This window comes from Oryx dammah, unplaced genomic scaffold (assembly GCF_014754425.2).
Source record: "Oryx dammah isolate SB20612 unplaced genomic scaffold, SCBI_Odam_1.1 HiC_scaffold_19, whole genome shotgun sequence".
Taxonomy (NCBI): domain Eukaryota; kingdom Metazoa; phylum Chordata; class Mammalia; order Artiodactyla; family Bovidae; genus Oryx; species Oryx dammah.
Window position 1 is genome coordinate 36376287 of NW_024070203.1, and position 24736 is coordinate 36401022.

At 42.5% G+C, this 24736-nt stretch overlaps 1 protein-coding gene across 2 annotated transcripts in view; it reads left to right on the plus strand.

Moving 5' to 3' along the window:
• Positions 1-24736, plus strand: part of FAM110B (family with sequence similarity 110 member B) — a 145675-nt gene that overhangs the window by 51123 nt on the left and 69816 nt on the right. Inside the window, exon 1 of one of the 2 annotated variants that reach the window (XM_040261263.1) lies at positions 20738-20965. The exons of the other annotated variant lie outside the window; for it this stretch is intronic. The gene's annotated coding sequence lies outside the window, so the exon portion shown is untranslated. Of the gene's footprint in view, positions 1-20737; positions 20966-24736 lie in introns of those variants that run through there. 2 annotated transcript variants of the gene reach the window in all.

Sequence of the window (24736 nt, forward strand, 5' to 3'; positions counted from 1 at the left end):
GAGATGTGTACACTTAATTGTGACAGATTAAGAACTATAAGCCTTCTTTCATATTAAACAATGGATAGATGCAGCCATGAAATTAAAAGACACTTGCTCCTTGGAAGGAAAGCTTTGACAGACCTAGACAGCATATTAAAGAGCAGAGACATCCCTTTGCTGACAAAGGTCCATGCAGTCAAAACTATGGTTTTTCCAGTAGTCGTGTGGATGTGAGAGCTGGACCATAAAGAAGGCTGAGTGCTGAAGAATTGATGCTTTCAAATTGTGGTGCTAGAGAAGACTCTTGAGAGTCACTTGGACTAAAAGGAGATCAAACCAGTCAATCCTAAAAGAAATTAGCCCTGATTCATTGGAAGGACTGATGCTGAAGCTAAAGCTCCAATACTTTGGCCATCTGATGCAAAGAGCTGACTCATTTGAAAAGACCCTGATGCTAGGAAGAATTGAAGGTAGGGGGAGAAGGAGACGACAGAGGATGAGATGGTTGGATGGCATCACAGGCTCAATGGACATGAATCTGACCAGACTCCAGGAGATAGTGAAGGACAAGGAGCCTGGCGTGCTACAGTCCATGGGGTCTCAAAGAGTCGGACACGAATTAGCGACTGAACAATAACAACAGATGTATTTTATGAAAAGCTAGTTCACCTTCATTAAAAATACGTAGTTGATCACAGTCCTTAGGCGCACAACAAATGTCAGGACAGCCCTTAATTCAGTCAGTTGTTTCTGTTTAACTCGTGAGCGTCTTGGATGGATGGACAGATGGAAATACACGCTGTCTTAATTGACAGTTCAGCATCATTGCAGGCTTCCCCGATGGCTCAGTGGTAAAGAACCTGCCTGCCAGTGCAGGAAATGCAAGAGATACAGCTTAAATCCCTGAGTCGGGGAAGATACCCTGGAGGAGGAAATGGCAACTGGATCCAGTGTTCTTGCCTGAGAAATCCCATGGACAGAGGAGCCTGGTGGGCTGCAGTCCATGGGGTCACAAAGAATCAGACTTGACTGAGCAAGCATGCTTGCACAGCACCATTGCACCAAGATTACATAATTCACAGGTAACACTGCATCTTAAGCAGTCCCCATACTACTAATATCCTACTGATTTAAATTGCTTGTTTCAATTCTTTATAGACATGTTTCTCTTAACAGACTCTGGATAACTGGAAATCAGGGACTGACTTACTATCTTATGTTTTTTTTGGTACCTAGCAGGGAGCCTGGCATGGGGTAGAAATTATACAAATATCTATATATTAAGTAGGATTGCTTATAGAAGCAAAATGAAATGCAGAATATGTATATTTTAGTGACTAATGGTTATTCTTAAGAAAAGCAGTGGGCAAACATGGTCTAATATTTACTTTTTCTTGTATAATATGTAGATGGCATGTATTTCTTAGCCTTTCTTGGAACTAGTCAGTAAGCACTTACAAAGGATACTGTGTAAAGTAGATAATCAATTATTCTTTTGATGAATAAAAGATGAGCACCTTTCCTTATATATCATGGAAACCTGAATAAATTATAATGTTCATTATGCCATTGGTGATCATGTTTGTAAAATATCATGGAAGGGCTGGTTCCTTTTCTGACATTTCTGAGATGTCCTACTCATACATGATGATCTTTAGAGTAGGCCTGAGTGTGTGTGTGTGTGTGTGTGTGTGTGTGTGTGTGCACGCACGTGCACTCATTCTTATTAGTCACTCAGTTGTGTCCCACTCTTTGTGACCCCATGGACTGTAGCCTGCCAGGCTCCTCTGTCCATGGGATTCTCCAGGGAAGAATACTAGAATAGGTTGCCATTTCCTTCTCTAGGGGCTCTTTCCCACCCAGGGTTTGAACCCAGGTCTCCTGCATTGCAGGCAGATTCTTCACCATCTGAGCTACCAGGGAAGCCCCCAGAGTAGGCACAGTCGTTAAAGATTTGTATATTCTGCTTGGTCCCAAATGTCTTGGTTTTGTAGGAAAGATAAGTGATTTCCTAGAAGAGCTCTTATGCTTTTCGTCCTCTTTCACTTGTTGGCTATACATTTCTGCCCATGAGGATAGTTTTCAGTACTGGGAGGTGCTTTTACAATGTTATTTTCTATGTACAGATAGAAGCTGGGCTTAGAAAAAAGAGCATTGGTTTTCTTTTGCTGCAGGATAATTCCAAAGTTGTTTCTCAGCTCAGGGTTCAGTGATCACAAGTCCTTCCTGGCTAGACTAAATCTGCTCAGGGTCTCACACTCCAGGTGTTGGCTGGCTGTGTTCTAGATCGAGGCTCTGGGGAGGACTCAGTTTCTAAGCTCATTCAGGTTGTAGGCAAGACCGAGGCTGAGGGCTGCCGTTAGTTCCTAAAAGTTCCTCGAAACCACTCATAGTTCCTTATCCTGGGCCCTCTCACAGCATCGGAGCAGCTTCCATGTCAGAGCCCCTCAGCTTACAGTCTCTACAGTCTCTTAATTTTCTCCTCTGTGACCAACCAAAGAAAGCCCTCTGCTTTTAAAGGGTGAAGAGAGTAAAGAATCCACCCAGTCAGTCCCCCTTGCCGAGGTTGTACACGCATGCCTGCTCAGGCACTTCAGTCATATCCAACTCTTTGTGATCCCTTGGATTGTAGTTCACTTCTGTCCATGGGATTCTCCAGGCAAGAATACTGGAGAGGGTTGCCATGCCCTTCTTCAGGGGATCTTCCTGAACCAGGAATTGAACCCAAGTCTCCTGCATCAGCTACATTGGCTGGTGGGTTCCTTACCCACAGAGCAACCTGGGTAGTCCTTGCTGAAGTTAATGTGCCTTATAACATTGCCTATCCCAGGAGTGAAATCCATTGTGTTTACCATCCTATGATTGGGCAGAGCTGTGCCCCAAGGTGCTGGGAATTCTGGGGCCACTGTTGGCATTCTGTCTTCACAGAAAGCTCAGTTAAGATGCTTGGGAAATGCCAAATTTACCTCCATATACTTTCCTTTTAAAAAAAATATTTATTTATTTGGCTTCACAGGTTCTTAGTTCTAGCATGCAGAATATTTAGTTGCAGCATGTGGGATCTAGTTCCCTGATCAAGAATCCAACCTGGACCCCCTGCTTTGGGAGTGTGGAGTCTTAACCACTGGACCACCAGGAAGTCCCCGTAATACTTTGTTTACCTTTATGATGCTTTCACTTTGAGACACTGGAGACTGTTTCATGGACTTTCTTCTTTCTTAACCTTACTGTGTTTCTAAGAGTTAGAGAAGTCTGTCCTCCACGTGAAGATATGTTTCTACTGTCAGTAAGAATTAGGGTTTGATATTTGTGATTTTCATTCATTTGATCTGTATTCTTTTAGCCAGTCATCCTGAGGCCAGTGGTGGCCAGATGAAGATGGAGTCAAGAGGTCAGAGTCTTGTGGTTAACATAGAAACCAGGCTACATCCTAACCTAGGTGAGGAACTTAACAAATGAGGTCCTAGGGAGGACCATGAACTTGAGCAGTGAGGCTGTAGGGAGCCACCCTGTGTTCATAACCAGAGGTCTTGCCAGAATCACTATTTGGGGCAGATTAAACCATCTATATGGTTAGAGGAGAGAAGGCAGAAGAGAAACCAGCCAGGGATGCAGGAGTGAATGCTCATTTATCATTGGCAAGGGAGATTTAAAAATTTATTGTATTCCTTGAATTGCATTAGTAGTAGTGGCTCTAGTTAAATAAACAAGAGTAGGGAAAGTTAAACAAGATGAAAGAGACAATCTACCTGCCTGACCTGTGATCAGCTGAGTGCTATTCGGTTACTTTTAGTGGAGGCTGTACTTACCTAAGAGCTTGTCAGTGGTGCTAGTGGTAAAGAATCTGCCTGCCAATGCAGGGGACATAAGAGATGCAGGTTCAATCCCTGGGTCGGGAAGACCCCTGGAGGAGGAAATGGCTGTACCCTCTAATATTCTTGCCTGGAGAATCCCATGGACAGAGGAGCCTGGCAGGCTAGAGTCCATGGGGTCCCAAAGTTGGCCATGACTGAAGTGACTTAGCACACACATCTGTGTGTAAGAGGTTTTTAGCCTGGACGACAGGAAAAGTCTTCGGTCAGATACAGATTTCATGGTTATGTTCACTGCCTCCAAACACCACACTTCAGACTTAGTCACATACTTGTGGTTTTCTTGGAGTCATTGTTCAAAGGACCTTGGTTTTTACTTCCTATTTTCTCCACTGTTTGACCAAAGATTATTTTTAAGATTAAAAAACAAACAAAGAGAAGTCATCGCTGAGCCTGGGAACCGGACATTAAACATATCTGTTTTCACACAAGCTTAAAAATGGTGGTTTTTCCATATATTTAGTGTGGCATTCTCACCACATAGTTGGCTGATAAAACTATAAATAAAATACCACTATATAGCTTTGCAACTGTGGAAAAGATAACGTTTAGCTTGATTTTTGTGAATAAAAGTTCTGATGTAAGGCAACTAGCTATAGTGGGAGAAGGTCACAGAAATCTGTGCTTAGGAGTAAAATTGGAGATGTTGAGATGCTGATGTTTCTCAGGCAATCCTAGGTAGTAAATCATTTATTCATTCAGTAAATATTTGCTGATAAGTTGCTCTGAGCCAGGTGGTAGTCTTCTGCAGACTGGGGATATAGTGGTAAAGAAAAACAGACCAAACGTTCTGCCCTAGTGAGGCTTACATTTCAGTGAGATGAAGCTGAAATACAGAAGATAAATATATCAAGTATTTGTTATTTCAACTGTTAAAAGTACCACAGAGGAAAATAAAGCAGGGAGATGAGCAGATGTGTGTGTTGTGGGAGTGGGTGCTAGCATTTTAGAGGGCATGGTTGGAGAGTTCTGAGATGACCCCTGTGCTGGGTGGGTGGGGCTAATGGCATACAGTGAGAGGGATGAATAACACTGCTGTGACTACTAGGTTATCTCCTGTAAGACTCCGTCTTGGCAATAGAGATTCTCCTCTTATCCTTGGAGAAGGGAGCTGTGAGCTGTGTCTTGGAGAAAAGGATGGCCCTCCCAGCCAGTAGGAAAGCTGGGGCCTCAGTGCTCCAGCCTCCAGGGACTGAATTCTGCCAGCAACCACGGGAACTTGAAGGAGGCCCCTGAGCTTTGCAGAGGAAGGCTGTCCAGACCACACTTTGAGGGCAGCCTTGGGAGACCCAGCTAAGCCATGCCTCGACAGAGACTGTGCAATAGTAGGTGGGTGGGATACTTGTTACACGGCAACAGAAACTGATGCAGATGGGGACCAGGGAGGGCCTTGCCAGGAGGGGAGAGATACATGGAGGCCTTGAGGTGCTGTATGCCTTGGCAATCCTGAGGTCAGGGGAGGAGATGAGCTGGAGATGGACATGTGGGAGCCGGGCGCACACATGGGACTTCCACGTGATCCCTAGGACAGCAAGCTCAAAGAGGCAGGACAAGGGCTTCCAACAGTGGGCCTTGGTGCTCCAGGAAAATATTTTCAATTATTGTATCTCAGGGAGTTTTATGCTTTATTATAAATTTTTGTTCAATATTTGGCCTGACTTAAAATATTTTTCTCTCCCTCTCTGGAACTTCAGCTCAGTTTAAAAATCTTTCTGTTTGGTTTTAATATACAGTATTGGATGTGAGACCAGAGGAGTCGGGGAGTGAAACTGGATGTAAAAGTCATCTCACTACCTCCTGGGGCTTCACTGGTGGCTCAGTGGTAAAGAATCTGTCTGCAATGAGGGAGACGCAGGAGACGTGGGTTCAATCCCTGGGTCAGGAAGATCCCCTGGGAAAGGAATTGGCAACCCTCGCCAGTATTCTTACCTGGAGAATTCCATGGAAGAGGAGCCAGGTGGGCAACAGTCCATGGGGTTGCAAAGAGTCAGACATGACTGAGTATACACACAAACAGGCACGATATTAAATGAGTAAACTTTAAGTCTCATTTAAAATCATGAAGAATAGAGTCATTATTATTTTCTCTGTGTATACACAGACACTATTAATACACATAAATGAGATATTGAAAGGTTCAGAAGAATTTGAAATATTATTTAATTAGGATGTCAAGTCAATAATAAACCTTTTTCAAAATTTGGTAACAAGACTATATTTTTAATACAATATGGGGGTTTTGGAGGTAAATTCTAATCAGATCTCCCTTTTCCACTCTGGGAAAAATATTATTCTATTCTGTCACCATAAATTAGTCTTCAGTTCAGTTCAGGCACTCAGTTGTGTCCAACTCTTTGCGACCCAATGGAAAGCAGCACGCCAGGCCTCCCTGTCCATCACCAACTCCCAGAGCTGGCTCAAACTCATGTCCATCAAGTCGGTAATGCCACCCAACCATCTCATCCTCTGTAGTCCCCTTCTCCTCCAGCCTTTCATCTTTACCACTATCAGGGTCTTTTCAAATGAGTTAGTTCTTTGCATCAGGTGGCCAAAGTATTGGAGTTTCAGCTTCAGCATCAGTCCTTCCAATGCATATTCAGGACTGATTTCCTTTAGGATTGAGTGGTTGGATCTTCTTGTAGTTCTAGGGACTCTGAAGAGTCTTCTCCAACACCATAGTTCAAAAGCATCAATTCTTCAGCACTCACCTTTCTTTATAGTCCAACTCTCACAACCATACATGACTACTGGAAAAATCATAGCTTTGATTAGATGGACCTTTGTTGGCCAAGTAATGTCTCTGCTTTTTAATATGCTGTCTAGATTGGTCATAGCTTTTCTTCCAAGGAGCAAGCATCTTTTAATTTCATGGCTGCAGTTACCATCTGCAGTGATTTTGGAACCCCCAAAAATAAATTCAGCCACTGTTTCCACTGTTTCCCCATCTATTTCCCATGAAGTGATGGGACTGGATGTCATGATCTTAGTTTTCTGAATGTTGAGTTTTAAGCCAACTTTTCACTCTCCTCTTTCACTTTCATCAGGAGGCTCTTTAGTTTTTCTTCACTTTCTGCCATAAGGGTGGGGTCATCTGCATATCTGAGGTTATTGATATTTCTCCTGGCAATCTTGGTTCTAGCTTGTGCTTCATCCATCCCAGCATTTCTCATCATGTACTCTGCATAGAAGTTAAATAAGCAGGGTAACAATATACAGCCTTGAGGTACTCCTTTCTCGATTTCAAATCCATCTGTTGTTTCATATCCAGTTCTAAGTGTTGCTTCTTGAACTGCATACACATTTCTCAGGAGGCAGGTCAGGTAGTCTGGTATTCCCATCTCTTGAAGAATTTTCCAGTTTGTTGTGATCCACACAGTCAAAGGCTTTGGCATAGTCAATAAAGCAGAAATAGATGTTTTTCTGGAACTCTCTTGCTTTTTCCATGATCCAGCGAATGTTGGCAATTTGATCTCTGGTTCTTCTGCCTTTTCTAAATCCAGCTAGAACATCTGAAAGTTCACAGTTCACATACTGTTGAAGCCTGGGTTGGAGAATTTTAAGGATTACTTTGCTAGTGTGTGAGATGAGTGAAATTGTGTGGTAGTGTGAGCATTCTTTGGCATTGCCTTTCTTTGGGATTTGAATGAAACTTGACCTTTTCCAGTCCTGTGGCCACTGCTGAGTTTTCCAAATTTGCTGGCATATTGAGTGCAGCACTTTAACGGAGTCATCTTTTAGGATTTGAAATATTTCAAATGGAATTCCAGTTAAATTAGTCTTCCGTGTTTTTAAAATGACATAGATGGAATCGTCCAGTGAATACCCTTCATACTAGCTCCTTTCATCCCATAGCATGTCTTCAAGATTCAGCATGCCTTTGAAGTTCATCCTTTTTGTATCAGTAGCTGAGTAATATTTATTCCATTATGTACTGCAGTTTGTTTATCTGTTCTTCTGTTACTGAGCGTTTGGATTGTTTCCAGTTGGACATTTTGAGTAAAGTTGCATGAACATTGTTGAGTAAGTCTTTTTATGGATATTCATTTTCTTCTACCTTGGATAATACTCCTGAGTGGAATTGCTGGATAATCGGGATCAGTGTTTGATTAATTCCGACTTTCTTGTTAGAAGTGTGTGACAGTCCATTTGTTCCATATTCTTGTCAACATTTGTTATTGTCTTTTTATATTTAGTAAGTTAAGTGACTCTGGAATAGTGTATTATTATGGGTTTAATTTGTATTTCCCTCATGACGGATGTCTTTGACCGTATTTACACATACTCCCAGGTCTTTTGTGTATCTTCTTGGCAAAGTGTTCAAGTGTTCACCTTTTTTAAGCATTTTGATTGCCCTTTGTTATTGATTAGTTGCTCTTTCATTTTTTTCTGGCTAAAAGTTCTTTTACATTTATGTAAAGGATATATTTTCTCTCATTTTGCCTTTTCATTTTATTCACAGTGTCTTGATGAGATGAGCGGAAGTTGAAAAAACTTTTTAAAGACCATTTGATAAGTTTTTTCTTTTACAGTCAGTGTTTTTTTTTGTGACTAGAAAATTTTTACCTACCCCAAAGTTGCAAAAATCTTCCCTTATGTCCTTTTCTAGAGGGATTATAGTTTTAGTTTTTAACTTTTAGGTCTCTGAGCTATCTTAGGCCAATATTTATGGGTTATCTGGCTGTCCCATCATCATTTGTTGAAAGGGCTTTTCATCCTTCATTGAATTATCTGAGTTCCTTTGTGAAAAGTCAGTTGTAATTTTGTGGATCTATTTCTGAGCTCTCTCTCCCTTCTGCCTTGTTGCTCTAACTTGTTCGTTCTCATTAAATAACAGTGTTGGACTTTCAGCATCTTTAGTAGCTTCCCATCCTTTTCTGGGAGGATGATCCTTTCTTGTCGGTTGGAATTCAGGGCAACCATGCTGTGGGTTCCTCACTGTGGCATACGTTTCCACCAAATGCAGAATATCACTGATGGATGACTGACAGGAATTTTGCAGGTGGACTGTGTTTTGCAGTTGGATGACTTCAGTTTGTTCAGACATGAGAAATTTGGTGTCATACATTCCATTTCACTTCAATTTAGGTCATAGAGTCATGCTGAAAAGAAACACGTATGAAGGCATGAGTGAGCACAGACTGCAGAGCAGCCCCCAAACTAGTAAATCAGGAAGAACGGTAGATTGACTGAAACGCCAATTAATTTCACACGACGGAGCCTCACTGTTGTTTAAAATAGCAGTGCTTTAGGATTGCTTTCTCTTCCTCCCAAAAGGCACACAGCATCAGCATCTTTGGGGAAGACAGAAATTAAGTTATTTTTCAAAAAGAAAATAATAGAAAAAATTCTGTATATGTTCCATTGCTGAAAATGAGGACATTTTAAGAAAAGTTGTAATAACACATCAAAAAGATGTTCCTTCTCTCTCCTTCCTCACCTGGCCTGTCCCAGGGCAGGGTTTGGGGCAGAAGGTCTTTTCTTCATCTCTATGGGACCCTGGCTCTCAACCAGAGCATCTCCATAGGCTCAAGTACTGATTCTCATCAGTTGGACCATCCATCCCACTGATGGAAGAGCAAGGCCTAAAAGGTTTCCTGTGCATCTCACCCAGACAAGCCAGGATCCACTCTTTCATGTGGATGAGCTGTGCCCAATGTAGACAAAATAAAATGAACTAAGAACCACCCACTTCTCCTCCACCCCCCACTCTCAGGATAAGGGAACACCAGGTACCATCTTCTTAAAGGTACTAACTTGCATCACATATTCAAATTATTCTTGTTCTTAAACAACAGTGAAAGCAAATTTGAAGATAATGCTTGCCCCTTTGGAGGAAGATGATTAAAACTTCCAAAGCTTCTTTAATCTATACAAGTGCAAAATACCATCAAGATATCAGGTGGGCAGTTCCTGTCACTGCCCGTAGACTCCTATAGTGCTTTCACACTCATCTGTCAGGAACTTTATGCCATTTATTCCTATGGCAGAACATTTCTGCAATATTCATTTAAAAGCCTTCTCTATAATTTAGTACAAGAAAGCCAATTGTGTAGGCTTGACTCAGACTTTGTGTTAAAAACATTCATCCTGTGCGCTTCCACGTAAGAGGAATTTAAACTCTCCTCTTCATTAGGAGACCTGCCTGCAGTAGAATTAAAATAGCTTCGCCCTGAATGGGAACACTGACTTGGCAAAGATCAGGAGCAGTCATTCAAGAGGAATGTAATCAGAATACTTGAAATTTAAATTAGCTTGTAATCTGACTTTGAAAATAAAGTGAAAGAGAAGCCCAAGAAAGTTTCCTTTAAGGGGAATTAATGTCCTTCAAATCACTTCCAGTTTCAAAGCTAATAACATACATATGATAAAGGTAATATGCAGTGAAGCTTATCTTTTCCAGGTGCTTGTTCTACCTGATACACTGATACTGGGCTTGGGAAAGGTGCCCTACATAGACAGAACCCACATCTAAAGAAATGACTTTCAAGCATCACCAGAAATTTACAGACTCTTCAGTTCCGTTTGGAGGGACAACATTTTCCTTTATTGTGTCCATAAAGTATACACTGTTAACCTAAGCAAGAACCTTAAATAAGTGACTCAGATTTTCGATTTTACTTAAAAACCATTCAGATGGTCATATTTTCAAAGGATTCTTTCTCTTCAAATAAGTTCTTTCTCATTCTTGAAGAACATAGTATTTTTTTCTGCTCAAATTACTGAGTGGTAAACTTTCCAGGGAAATGCACGCGAACTCAGTTGCTTCAGTCATGTCCAACTCTTCGCGACCCCATGGACTGTAGCCCACCAATCTCCTCTGCCCATGGGATTCTCCAGGCAAGAATACTGGAGTGAGTTGCCATTTCCTCCTCCAGGGGATCTTCTTGACCCCGGGATTGAACCTGCGTCTCCTGCATTGCAGGTGGATTCTTTACCACTGAGCCACTGGGGAAGCCTTTCCAGGAGAATAACACTTGTTAAATGAAAAAGCTTCCCTAATTATTATCCCTGCCTTGAACATGATTACGTAATGAAAAATTGATTCTTTGCTGTAAAAGGAAATTTAGAAAAGGATCCCTACACATGAAAATAGAAATAAGAGGAATCTAGGAAATCTAGATTCAGAAAACCAGTCACCATTTATGAAGAACTTCACAGTCAAAAAGAAACTGGGGGATGATTATTTTCAGTAAGGAAAAAAAAAGTCTTGACTTTTGACAATACAGGTGATTACACACTTAACGGTATAGGTAGAACAGAGTTCAGTTTGCTTCAAGGCAAATTTCTGTTAAGTAAATCCCATTTGCACTTTAATTTCTATTGTAGAACTTTAAAAATTGGTCCCCAGATATAACAAAATTGCCTTTAAAATCTACGCATATAAATGGAAATATCTTTCTAACAAAACCTTGGGACCGTTGTCTGTTAATGATACTGAGCTGTGATTTGCAAGACTTTTTAAACTGTGAGGGTGAAAATAGAGTCAGTTTAGGCACATACTGAAAGGTGACTGCTTTGCTTCCAAAGTGAAAGTAGTAGTCACTCAGTCATGTCCGACTCTGCGACCCCAAGGTCCTCTGTCCCTGGAATTCTCCAGACAAGAATACTAGAGTGGGTTGCCACGCCCTTCTCCAGGGGATCTTCCCAACCCAAGGGATCGGACCCAGGTCTTCTGCATTGCAGGCAGATTCTTGACCTTTTGAGATATCTGGGAGGCCCCTGCTTTGCTCTACCTTATTTTAAACTTAATTCTCACTGAAGGAGTAGCAAATCATTCTTCCCAAACTGCCAGAATTCCAATCAATCTTCAGTAATGCTAATGTTTCTGCCTTTATATCCAAAGAAATTCTTTTCTTTTTTCTCCATCACTGAACCTTCATGGCTTCTTTCTAGGCATTTGAACCTGGAGATATCTTTTAAATGCATAAGGGTGCCTTTAGGTAAAAGGAGAGAATTATCCAGATGACTTAGGAAAGGAATATCTGAGTCGTAGTGAGCAGTGAGTCCTTGCTGCAGCGTCAGCTGAGGCTCTGATGCTTAATAAGCATCAACAGATTGACAATCCAGGCTGAACCTTTGGTTCCCACTCTTTTGGTTTGACTTCTGGCTCAGAACAATTAGCACATCAGAATCCTGGTCATTGAAGTTGCTACTTGCTAGCTGGTTAGCAAAGCTGAGCTGTATCCTATAAACTGCCTGGAGAACAGAGTCACTGACCCTGGGGAGGCAGCAGGCACCTTGGAGCCTGAGATGTTAGAGGAGCCACTCCTTAAAAACTTGTTTCCTGTCATTTTTTCTTTTTCTTGGGTAGGAGTGGGAAAAATATCAAGTTTTAATTGAAAATTTATGTTCAAAGACTTCCCTGGTGGTCCTGTGGTTGAGACTCTGTGCTTCTACTTCAGGGGGACTGGGTTCAATCCCTGGTCAGGGAACTAAGATCCCACATGCTTCGTGGTGCAGCCAAAATAAATAAATAAATAAATAAAATATTTAAATTTAATAAAATTGCAAGAAGAATAAGTTATGTTCAACATTAGTAAGAGCACTGCTGCTGCTGCTGCTGCTGCTGCTAAGTCGCTTCAGTCATGTCTGACTCTGTGTGACCCCATAGATGGCCTCCTACCAGGCTCCTCTGTCCCTGGGATTCTCTAGGCAAGAACACTGGAGTGGGTTGCCATTTCCTTCTCCAGTGCATGAAAGTGAAAAGGGAAAGTGAAGTCGCTCAGTCGTGTCCGACTCTTAGCCACCTCATGGACTGCAGTCTACCAGGCTCCTCCATCCATGGGATTTTCCAGGAAAGAGTACTGGAGTGGGGTGCCATTGCCTTCTCCGATTAAGAGCACAGTAGAAGCATTTTAAAGTTCAGGCAAGTTGACCATGCAAAGATAAAAACTACTCTCACTCTCACATTTGCCCCTAGACTTTTTCTCCATATATAGTCACAGAAAATTGTGCATATATACACAGAAATAATTTTAACAAAAGTAGAATAATATATATTGATTCAGCTCTCACTTAATATTCAGCTATATCTCCACGTAATAAATATTCCTCTAAAGTATAACTTTGAAATAGCCGCATTCTATTCCATTCATTTTACTTATACACCATCATTTATGTAATGGCTCTTGTTGAATGATCTTTTCTTTTTGCTCTATAATAAAGGATACTGTGATAAATTCCTTACTTGCATTTTATTTGCACATATCCTGAATGGTTTGTAATTTAGCACTTGATCCCAGCTATTTCCTTAGGATGAGTTTCTCAGAGTGAGTGGCCAGGGGTAAATGTATACACATTTGTAAAATTTTCAAGAGGTTTTTTCAGGTTATCCCAGAAAAAAAAGTCATGCCTTTAGAAGGTTCATAATTTCTAGATGTTATTAATAAACTCTTAACAGTATAGCGTTTCCCACCTGTGTTGTACTCAGGGTATATGATTATTTATTTTTATTATCTAGTCCTTTTTCTTAAGAGGGTCAGCTTTTCTAATTACATTAATACCATTTGGCCTGGATGTTTTAATTTTGCCATCAGCCAAGTGGAGAGAACTTAAATAATGTTTGCAATACGGTGAGCACTCCCTACATGCTTTCTGTGTGTATTAACTCATTTTATTACATAGCATCATACTTAAGGTACAGATGAGAAAATTCAAGCCTGAGGGCCTTAAGTAACTTACCTAAGGTTGCCAGCTGGAAGGTGGCTGTTGTTTAGTCGATATGTTGTGTCCTGCTCTCTTCACCTCATGGACTCTAGCCCTCCAGGCTCCTCTGTCCGTGGGGTTTTCCAGGTAAGAATACTGGAGTGAGTTGCCATTTCCTTCTCCAGGGAATCTTCCCAACCCAGGGATTGAAGCCAAATCTCCTGTGTTGGCAGATAGGTTCTTTAGCACTGAGCCACCTGGGAAGCCTGGAAGATGGCTAGACTGCAATAAAAAATAATGAGACAAAAGGTAAGAAGCATATGATGGTATTATTCTAGCAATGTCATTCTCCCAAGGAGTATCCTTCAGGATGTAACCTCTGAGGTTCTGCTGTGGCCCTTTTCAAGACAGCTGCTCTTTGACCTCTGTCTTATTGTTATTTAGTCGCTCAGTCTTATCCAACTTTTTGCAACTCCATGCCCTGCAGCACACCAGGCTTCCTGTCCTTCATTATCTCCCAGAGTTTATTCAGATTCATTCTTTGGCCTCTACTGGCTTTAAAAGTTTCATAAAGACCCCAAATGAATTTCATACCAAATTATGTTCTGTAGTTACACATTTGTTTGGATAAAAGTCTAATCTTTCAAAGTTAGTCATGTTAAAATATAATTATGAACGTTCATGCCATGCATACTTGAAGTTCTTCCATGAAGCTCTTGCTTAAAATAGTAACATGCCTTAGTGATGCAAGATTATATGTCTTGATTTTGGACAATATACATAGAATTGCATTCCCAAACTGGTACTGATACTTTATAGAACTGTAGAAAACTGCTTTTGACTGAAATGTGTAGGCATTCCACTTCAAGAGACAGAGCTGAAATTTAGGACATTAATCCACTTATTGTAATTGAAGGTTTTGTAGGAATTATCCCATGGTCAGTAGAGGGAGTCTAATCCTGGGTCCTTTTGGGAGGATGGAGATTACTAATGAGGAAAACACATTCGAATCCTAAAAATGCCTGGTGGAGTTCAGGAAACTTGGTATGATCTGAGAATGGAAGGGAAGCTTTTAAGCTCAGGACAACTTCTGCCAGCTAATTCATAGCTCTTATCAGATCATAATGTCTAGGTATTATTATTATATCTAATTATTGTTTGTTGTTATGTGGTCACTAAGTCATGTCTGACTCTTTTGTGACCCCCATGGACTGTAGCCTGCCAGGCTCCTCTGTCCATGGGATTCTCCAGGCAAGGATACTGGAGTGGGTTGCCATTTCCTTCCCTTCTAAGTATTAGATTATAATAATTAGTATATATCAGATTTTAATAATATCTAATTATGTATCCATGGATTATAATAATTCATTTTGTGTGTGTGTAGGACCAACCATGTTGTTGCTGTTGTTTAGTTTCTAAGGCATGTCCTACTCTCTGTGACCCCATGGGTTGCGGCATGCCAGGCCTCCCTGTCCTTCACTATCTCCAGTGTTTGCTCAGACTCATGTCCATTGAGTCAGTGATGCCGTCCAACCATCTCTTTCTCTGTCGTCCCCTTCTCTTGCCCTCAGTCTTTCCCAGCATCAGGGTCTTTTCCAGTGGATCAGCTCTTTGCACCAAGTGACCAAAGTATTGGAGGTTCAGCTTCAAGCGTCAGTCCTTCCAAAGAATATTCAGGGTTGATTTCCTTTAGGTGACTGGTTTGATTTCCTTGCTGTCCACAGGACTCTTAAGAGTCTTCTCCAGCACCACAGTTTGAAAGCATCAGTTCTTTGGTGCTAAGCCTTCTTGATGTTCCAACTCTAACATCCATACATGACTACTGGAAAACCCATAGCTTTGTGTGAAAAGAAAAGCAAAATGGAATCACCAGGCTGTCGGCACTTGGGCCTTCCACACCCTGGCCCCAGGTGCTAGAGGCCAGAAGGAGCGAATGAGACACAGCAGATGTGAATTATGTGTGTGTAAGTTTTTTGGGGGGCTTCCCTGGTGGCTCAGATGGTAAAGAATCTGCCTGCAATGTGGGAGACCTGGATTCAATGCCTGGGTTTGGAAGTTCCCCTGGAGAAGGGAATGGCAACCTACTCCAGTATCCTTGCCTGGGGAATCCCATGGACTGAGGAGCCTGGCGGGTTACAGTCCACAGGATCACAAAGAACTGGACACGACTGAGTGACTAACAAATCTTTCTGAGGATTAGTCCTACACGTAAGGGCTTCTTAGGTGGCGCTAGTGGTCAAGAACCGCCTGGCGATGTAGGAAACACAAGGGACACAGGTTCGATCTCTGGGTTGAGAAGGTCCCTTGGAGGAGAGCATGGCAACCCACTCCAGTATTCTTGCCTGGAGAATTCCATGGACAGAGGAGCTACAGTCCATGGGGCTACAGTCCATGGGGTCGCAAAGTGTCGGACCTGACTGAAGCACGCACAAACGTCTCCACCTAAAAGCTTTTTTATTCTTCTTCCACGTGATCCCTTACTCTGAGGCCTGAGAAGCAGGCACACTCTCAGGGAAACAGGCATCCCTGGGCTGATCCAGTGAAAAACTGACCTGTGATAAAGCCATTTCAAAGTCCAGAGTACTGCCCTCTGTAGGCCACTGGCCGGGCTGGAGTGACAAACGGCTTGAGAGGTTGGGACCATGTAAATCTGTACTAGGGGGATATGGCAGGCAAGTGGCCCAAGGAAATGGGGAGGTGGTCCCTGGGAAACCACTCACGATCTTGGCACTGTGGTCAGTCATCGCTGACTCATGCTGTCCACCACGCCAGGCCAGTGGGTCCTGGGAAGTCCCTCCCCGAGCAGCTATGAGCTGCCCTAGATCGCTAGCATAGAGACGATGCAGTGTGTTTCAGCTCTTTGTACGGGGGGTACCCAGGGCTTCTGCACCTTAATGTGGTGACAGCTACCGCCCAGGCAAAGCTAGCCTCGTGTCAGTATCTCCAGAACTGGCCTCCTTGCAGGTTCCCGAGTCCTTATGTCTCCTTGCTCCCTGCCATTTCATCTCATTTCACCAGTCCTGGGAAATGAGGATCATTGGAAGAAATGACCTAGGTTCCCCCCGAAGAGTGATGGTAAGAATGATGAGCAGGGCTTCCCTTGTGGTCCTCTGGTTAAGAATCTGCCAGCCACTGCAGGGGACCCAGGTTTGATTCGTGGTCTGGGAAGATCCCACAGGCCACAGAGCAACACACACCGTGCACCACAGCTGCTAAAGCCCAAGGGCCCTAATGCCTGTGCGCCGCAACCAGAGAAGCCACTGCCAATGAGAAGCCTGTGCACCACTGCTAGAGAGCAGACCCTGCTCTCCTCCTCTAGAGAAAAGCTCTCACGTGGCAGCGACGACCCAGTACAGCCAAAAATTAAAGAAAGAATGATTGGCAATTAACTGTTAACCAGTTTCGAACTAATATATGGGCTCTCAGTGTTGAAAGATAAGACCTAAGAAGGGATTATTGCTTCTTTCTCTTACAAAGTGTGTTTAATGTCTTACACCAAACAGGCATGAGACAAATTAATCAAACAGCTTTTTAAAAGTGCCCCTTTTTGAGCCAGCAGTCTGTTCCGTGAAGAGGAAGGCAGAGCTGTTGGCATTCCCAGATGAATGCCTGCGAGTGGTACCAGGCTGGATGCTGGCAGCCTCCAGGGATCTGTGCCTTAGGCCAAATCACTGAAGCCAATTCCTCTTGGAGTTTTAGCTCCCGATAATGGTGATGGCGCTTTGATAATCCATGCAGGCGCTGCTGCGAAGTAGCACCTGGGACAGTCATTTAAAGAAATTTGTGTCTATCATATTTTCTCACGGTTGGTGTCTATGTCTACATTTCCTCAGTTTTTCACTCTTTGATGTATAGACCAGGATTCTCTGTGCTTTGCTCTGACATTTATCGGCCATGATATTCCTTCCCTTGGATTATTTCTCATACAGTTTGTGGTACCCAAAGAGGGAAGGATGAAGGATGCCCCATAGTAATTTTTTCCCCCCACAGCTACTAATTAATCTCTGGGAGGATTTGGTTCCTCACAGCAAATCATAATGCCAGGTGGCACTAGTGGTAAAGAACCCGCCTGACAACGCAGAAGAGGTAAGAAAAGCAGGTTGGATCACTGGATTGGGAAGATCCCCTGGAGAAAGAAATGGCAACCCACTCCAGTATTCTTACCTGGGAAATCCCATGGACAGAGGAGACTGGCGGGCCACAGTCCAAGGGGTCACAAATGAGTCAGACACGACTGAGCACACACATACTACTGCTACACTTAACAAGCATTATGCATGTGCTGAAGGCAGGTTGAGCATGTCAGCATTTTGTAAAGGTTTTCACAGAAAAAACAAAACACAGCAAAGTTACAGAAATGAGAAGTTTGCATGTTATCATTGGATTGGAACTTGGATTGGTAGAACATATACCGATTTGGGGGAATTACGAAAAAGAAGTTTTAAGAGATTTGATTAATATGATTGAAGGACTGTTAATTTTGAGGAACATATTGGAAGATAAAAGGATAAAAGTTGCATTTGACTAGCTGTCCTCTCCAGTGTGAGCCCTTTTCACATAAATGTGTCATTTTAAATTTAATCAGTCTCCTCATTACAAACCTTCTCAATTTATATTCCATTGAAAATACTTTTTCAGATGTATGTGGTTAGTCATTCAGTCACATCCAACTTTGTGACTCTATGGACTATAGCCCATGAGCCTCCTCTGTCCATAGCATTCTCCAAGCAAGAATACTGGAGTGAATTGCCATTCCCTTCTCCTAAGGGATCTTCCCCACCCAGGGATTGAACCCAGGTCTTCTGCATTGCAGGCAGATTCCTTACCATCTCAGCCACCAGTGAAGCCTTTTCAGATTTATACTAGCATTTAATCTATATTACAAGTCACTCACAAAATGAAATTATAATCCCTCATTTCCCAACAATTCCTTTTGAGATTGGTTCATATAGAATCAGCTGAGGTTAGTGAATAGTACATATCCAAAAAGAAGGAGGGGAAGTAATGTTTGTTAGTACAGTGAATACCAATAATGGTTCTGTGTGCTATCAAGTCTGCTCTTGGCTTGTCACCATTGATTACTTCCTTTTTAAAATGTATTTTTAATTGAAAGATAATTGCTTTACAATATTGCTTTGGTTTCTGCCATGCATCAACATGAATTATACATAGGTATACATATGTCCCCTCTCTTGAACCTCCCTCCCACCTCCTACCCCTTCCCACCCCTCTAGGTTGTTACCGAGCCTTGGTTTGAGTTCCCCAAGGCATACAGCAAATTTCCGCTGGCTGGCTATCTTACACACGGCAGTGTATTTGCTTCCATGCTACTCTCTCTGGTCGTCCCACCCTCTCCTCCCTCCCCCAACCCATGTCCATAGTCTGTTCTCTATGTCTGTGTCTCCGTTACTGCCCTGCAAATTGTTTCATCAGTACCCTCTTTCTAGATTCTGTTCCCGTTGATTATTTCTAAATGGTGTTTCTGACAAAGCTGTGCCCTGGAGAAGTTCACATACTTCTTTTTAGAGTAGTCTGGTACCAGGAAAGGAGGGAGACACTGTGGTGTTGTGAAAAGATAGCTGCTATGAATAACAGCTTAATTTATAACTTGCTCTGTGCCAGGGTCCATGCTGAGCACTGAGTGCTCACAGCTCCCGGCAATGATGCTGCAAGATACTTCCCGCTATTGCCTCTGAGACTCAGAGACATCCAGTCACCTGCCCCATGTCACACAGCAGGGAATAGCGGATCCCAATAGCCTGGCTGTTGGAAACCATGCTTTTCTCCTATGCCTCTCGAGAGAGATTCAGTTTCTGAAGCTACTTTTACCAAGAAATTGTGCTGTGGGCAGATTTCCGTAATTTTTTAGTTTACAGTGACTTCTGGTGCCCCTTTTCCATCTCTTGTGCTTCTGAATTATTATTCATCACTGTAGTCAAAGTGATGATTTTTGACACCTTGATTAGTACATTCTTAGGATGGGTGGGAATTTGCATGGTATTTCAAGCTATATTGAGAGACTAGTTAGCACTTTAGGACAAATAAGTGGCAAATTGCTTATCAAGGTAAATAAAAACTCCAATTTTATACCACTACCACTAATATCATCCTACTACTGAATTTATTATTTATTCCTCTGTGCTAAAATCGGTGTGTTTTTTTTTTTTAATTTATTTCACTGAAGTATGGCTCGGATGGTCAAGAATCTGCCTGCAGTGCAGGAGACCAGGGTTCAATCCCTGGGTCAGGAAGATCCCCTGGAGAAGGGAATGGCTACCCACTCCAGCATTCTTGCCTGGAGAATCCCATGGACAGAGGATGGGATGCAGTCCATGGGGCCACAGAGAGTCATACATGACTGAGCAACTTAACACACTTACAGTTGATTTGCAATGCTGTGTTAATTTCTGCTGCTGCAGCTGCTGCTAAGTCACTTCAGTCGTGTCCGACTGTGCAACCCCATAGACGGCAGCCCACCAGGCTCCCCCGTCCCTGGGATTCTTCAGGCAAGAACACTGGAATGGGTTGCCATTTCCTTCTCCAATGCATAAAAGTGAAAAGTAAAAGTGACGTCACTCAGTCGTGTCCAACTCTTAGCAACCCTACTGTATGGCAGAGAGATTCAGTTATACATAAATATACACTTAATTTTTCATATCCTTTGGAATCTGTAAAGTTTTTTTTAATTTATTTTATTAAAGTATAGTTGATTTACAGTGTCATGTTAATTTCAACTATACCAAAGTGGTTGTTATAAATATACATCTTCTTTTTCATATTCTTTGGAATATGTTTTTAAAAAATGTATTTTGTGGAAGTATAGTTGATTTACAGTGTCATGTTAATTTCTACTGTATAGCAAAGTAATTCAGTTATACCTTTATATATATACACATTCTTTTTCATATTCTCTGGAGTCTGTTAAGTTGAAGGAAGCTGGTCATACCATACATTGATTTAACCACTCTTTGTTTCTCTAGATTGGAAGAAAAACAAGAATGCACTTTAAAAACCACTTCTGGTTTATAAGGTGACCCATCAATCCTCACAGTGACAGGAATCAAGATGATTTTGTCTGCGAGGTTTCATTTATTAAAATTTAATTTGCTCCTGCGCTTGGCTCTGGTCGCTCTGTGCTAGCAAACTAGCTATAATTAGATTAGCAGCCTGCTAAATGCTGGTGACAGCTGAGCCTCAGAGAGCATGTGCCGGATTCCGCCCCAGCCGCTCCTCATTGGTTGCCAGCCGAGCTGCTCGCCGGTTTGATAGGTTTCCACAGAACTCTTTATGCTGCATTGGAGACACGGATACAGAAATACTCCGCTGCGTCCTGGCCACGGCCGAGGTGCTTAGCTGGTAACGTTACAGAAGGAATCGGGCACCCAGGAGAAGGCGGTCGTCTTTGTTGTGAGAGCTGGGCAGTCACTGGCTGCCGAAAGGGCTCAGGGAAAAAGTTTCAGCTCATGGTAATTACTTTGCATCTTTATCTCGCCTGCAAAACACGGCCATGCATGAAATGAAGCGTGCTCATCATGTCATCTGCTTAATTTGATCTTGCTTTTGTTAATATCACGCACCCCTCCAGCGTTCCGTCTCAAATAGGCTCTCCCGGAGGAGGCTGAACTGGTAAACAACCAGCTTCTTCGGGCGGGAACCTTGTTTTTACCTGGATGCTAGAGTGCAAGTACTATGGAGCGAATCTTACTGGTTTCTTTGCTGTTCGGGGGAGCCCGATGCTGCATCCATTTAGGTGTCTCTGGAGGTGCGTTTTGGTACCCGGGTGACTTTGTTTGCACGGTCCGGACTCTCCTGAATAATGAACCCTGGAGGAGAGTTGGGAGAATCACACTTTAATTAGGACAGAGCGGTGGCCCTCCTGGTGTCAGCGCAGGATCTCAGCAGAAGTAACCTCTATTGTTTCTTCAAAGATCTGTGCAGCCTTCATTTTGGATGGGTTCTCTTTGTTTCCCCTTCTGTAGTTTTCATGAAGCCTCTTTCTTGTAGAGGATGTTTGCATACCCCATTCTTCCAGAGACACTGCAAGGTGTGTATTCGCCCTGTGCCAGACAGAATTTTTGGCTCAGGCTTTGTTTAACAGGGATGTTGTTATGGGGAGTTGACATCACAAAAGGTGGGGTTCTTGCCACTTTTACTGATGTTTAACAACATTTAAAAATTTCTCTTTGTGGTTTCCTGGATGATTTTGTAAATCAAACAGGAAATAATCTTGAATTCTGTAATAAAGATGTTGCATTGGGAAGAAGAAAATATTTAAACAGCCAAGGCTGAGCTTAAAGAAACGCAAGCAAATGCAATCAAAGTGTTTGCTTTTCAGCATATCTAGAGTACAGCTTCTCTGCGGAGTTCTGTTTTATTGGGAAAGAGCCCCCTTGCCACTGTTTAGCCCCCAGACTTAAAAATTGATGTCCTCACCGTATCAGACAGTGGAGACCACAGAAACTTGTGTATTGAGTCACCAGTCACACGGCTGGCTGACTGCCACCATGCGTCTGGGATCGGTGGAGAACCCTGCTGGTATCTGAAAGCCGTCAGGAATTATCTCCCTACTCTTGAAAAGCCAGACGTTGCCATTTAAGAATCTGGTTAAAATAATTGCTTTGAATTGAAGCTATAATCTGGCTCAAGGCGTTCAGTGTGTTCTTTGGTGGAAGACAACTTCAGAATACCAACTGTGGTTTTCTCCCCACCCATACCTCCCAGCCCCTGCAAATTCCCTCCCTAATCCTTTCCTGGGGCATACTCTTTTCCCCAAATAATGGTTTGTAAAAAAAGAACAAGGAATATTCTGAAAGTTTGTCATTTATGGTGATAGGGTGTTGTCTGTAATAAGTTGGATGCGGTTCCTTGTCATCCGGCATCTCAGTTTTGAGATACTGTGTCTGGTGAGATGGTCAGTGGAGGAGTCCCCCTGCAGCCAGCTCTGACTTCCTCTTCGGACGCCCCGATAATGCAAACCACACCCCTGGTCACATCTCACCAGGATGTGTAGAGGGGGCAGAGGGCACGGTCCAGTTCCTGGCTTTGCTCTTCCTCATCTGCCTGGAACCCTCCTGCCTCTTCATTTTTGCCTGACCTGCTCCCTGTGCAGATATGGAAAGTAACCTCCTACCCACAGATGGGCTTGGACCCACACTTGGGGAGGAATTAATTGATGTGATCCCATCCTTGTCTCTCCCCTTTCCTTCTCTGAATCTCATAAAATGCTTCCTAAATTACCTTGGCCTTAGAGCATTCTAAGAAGTTGACTGTCTTAAAAGTAAATTATTGTTGTCAAAGGTACTCCGTGTGAACCTCTCTGTGAGCATCTCATTAGGCTGTGCATCATGGGAAGCCGAAGGAAGTGGTTCTGGCTGATGCTGACTCTCAGGTTTGGATCCTGAGACTTTCTGTGTCTAGAAGGAACTTATTAAAGATGTAAACATTAATATAATGGTGTGTGAATATTGTGCAGTGGTTTACTATGATATCCCAGAAGATCTTTTAACATACACGAAAGGGGCATTTTTCTATTCTGATAGCACCAAATAGTTATTTATGTTGTTGCAAAGTAACAAAATCTGCACTTTTATCTTCAGATGAATCACATCTTAAGTTTTTTTAACTACAAGAAGGGAAATCTATGTATTCCTGAGATAAAGAAGTAAAAATTAGTGTCTGAGGCACTTGAACATTTTCTTCTTATAATTCTATAACTCTTTATTGATGAATGACATTTCTGACCTATCAAAAATCGGTCTGTGAGCATGAACTAGAGTATAAAACATATAATAGTTTTAAAGTAAAACATTATCTAAGTGATGCTTTCTAACCTTTTCTTTTAGAGTTTTATAATCACAGTAGGAAAAATGATAATCAGATTAAAATTGAAAAGTCCTTCCATGTAGAATTTGATGTTTCACAAAGAAACTGAGGTGAACAGGGTCTGAAAGTTCTAGTGGAAAGAAAGGAGGAATGGTCAGTGGACGCCGGGAAGTGAAGAGCTGCAGAGTTGTACCTGCAGGTGGCTTTCTGGCTGGTTCCCTGGGTCTGTGGTATCAAAAGCACTGAGGAAGGGACTTCTCTGGTGGTCCTAGGGTTGAGACTCTACCTTGCAATGCACAGGACTTGGATTCAGTCCCTGGTCGGGGGACTCAGATGCCACATGCCACAGAGGCACCAAGACCCGAAACAGCTAAATTAAATAAATAAATAATTTTTAAAAAAAGAAAAAAAAGCAGTGAAGGAAGTCTGTCATTGGCAATCGATAAATATTGCAGGGTTGACACTCCAAAACCTGCCTGGGCTGTGAAAATGTTTTTGGAGACATTAGGCCTCTTCTAGGGGCTTCCCAGGTGGCGCTAATGGTAAAGAACCTGCCTACAGATGCAGGAGACAGAAGAGACGCGGGTTTGATCCCTGGGTTGGGAAGATTCCCTGAAGGAGAGCATGGCAACCCACTCCAGTATTGTTCCCTGTGAAATCCCATGGACAGAGGAGCCTGGGAGGCTGCGGTCCATAGGGTCGCAAAGAGTCGGACACGACTGAGCGACTTAGCACGCGTGCTTGCACTCAGTCTCACTTGTGGTCTTATTTGTGCTCTGTAACAAATGTCATAAACAGAAACTATCATGTATTTTCTTCCTATTTTTGCTTCTCAGAATGCACACTAGATTGTTGCATGAAAGTATTTTTATTTCGATAGATTTATATCATGTGGGATTCAAAAATAATTTTTAATATATCCAGTAATTTTAAAATGCATCATTGGGAGTTCTGTGGTGGTCCAGTGGTTAAGACTTTGCCTTACAATGGAGGGGGTGCGGGTTCGATCCCTGGTCAGTTAGCTAAGATACTACATGCCTTGTGGCCAGAAAACCAAAACATAAAAAACAGAAGCAATATTGTAACAAACTCCATAAAGACTTTAAAAATAGTCCACATGAAAAAATCTTTTAGAAAATAAATAAGAAATAAAAATGCATCTTAAAGGAAAATCAAAATACCTTCCTAACTGTTGTGCTCTTAGTAATTCAGGGATTGCTTTTAGAACTGCCTGCATTGCCAGGAACTATCATCTGCTGTTGGATGCCTCAGAGAAGGCGATGGCACCCCACTCCAGTGCTCTTGCCTGGCAAATCCCATGGGCGGAGGAGCCTGGTAGGCTGCAGTCCATGGGGTCACTAAGAGTCAGACACCACTGAGCGACTTCACTTTCACTTTTCACTTTCATGCATTCG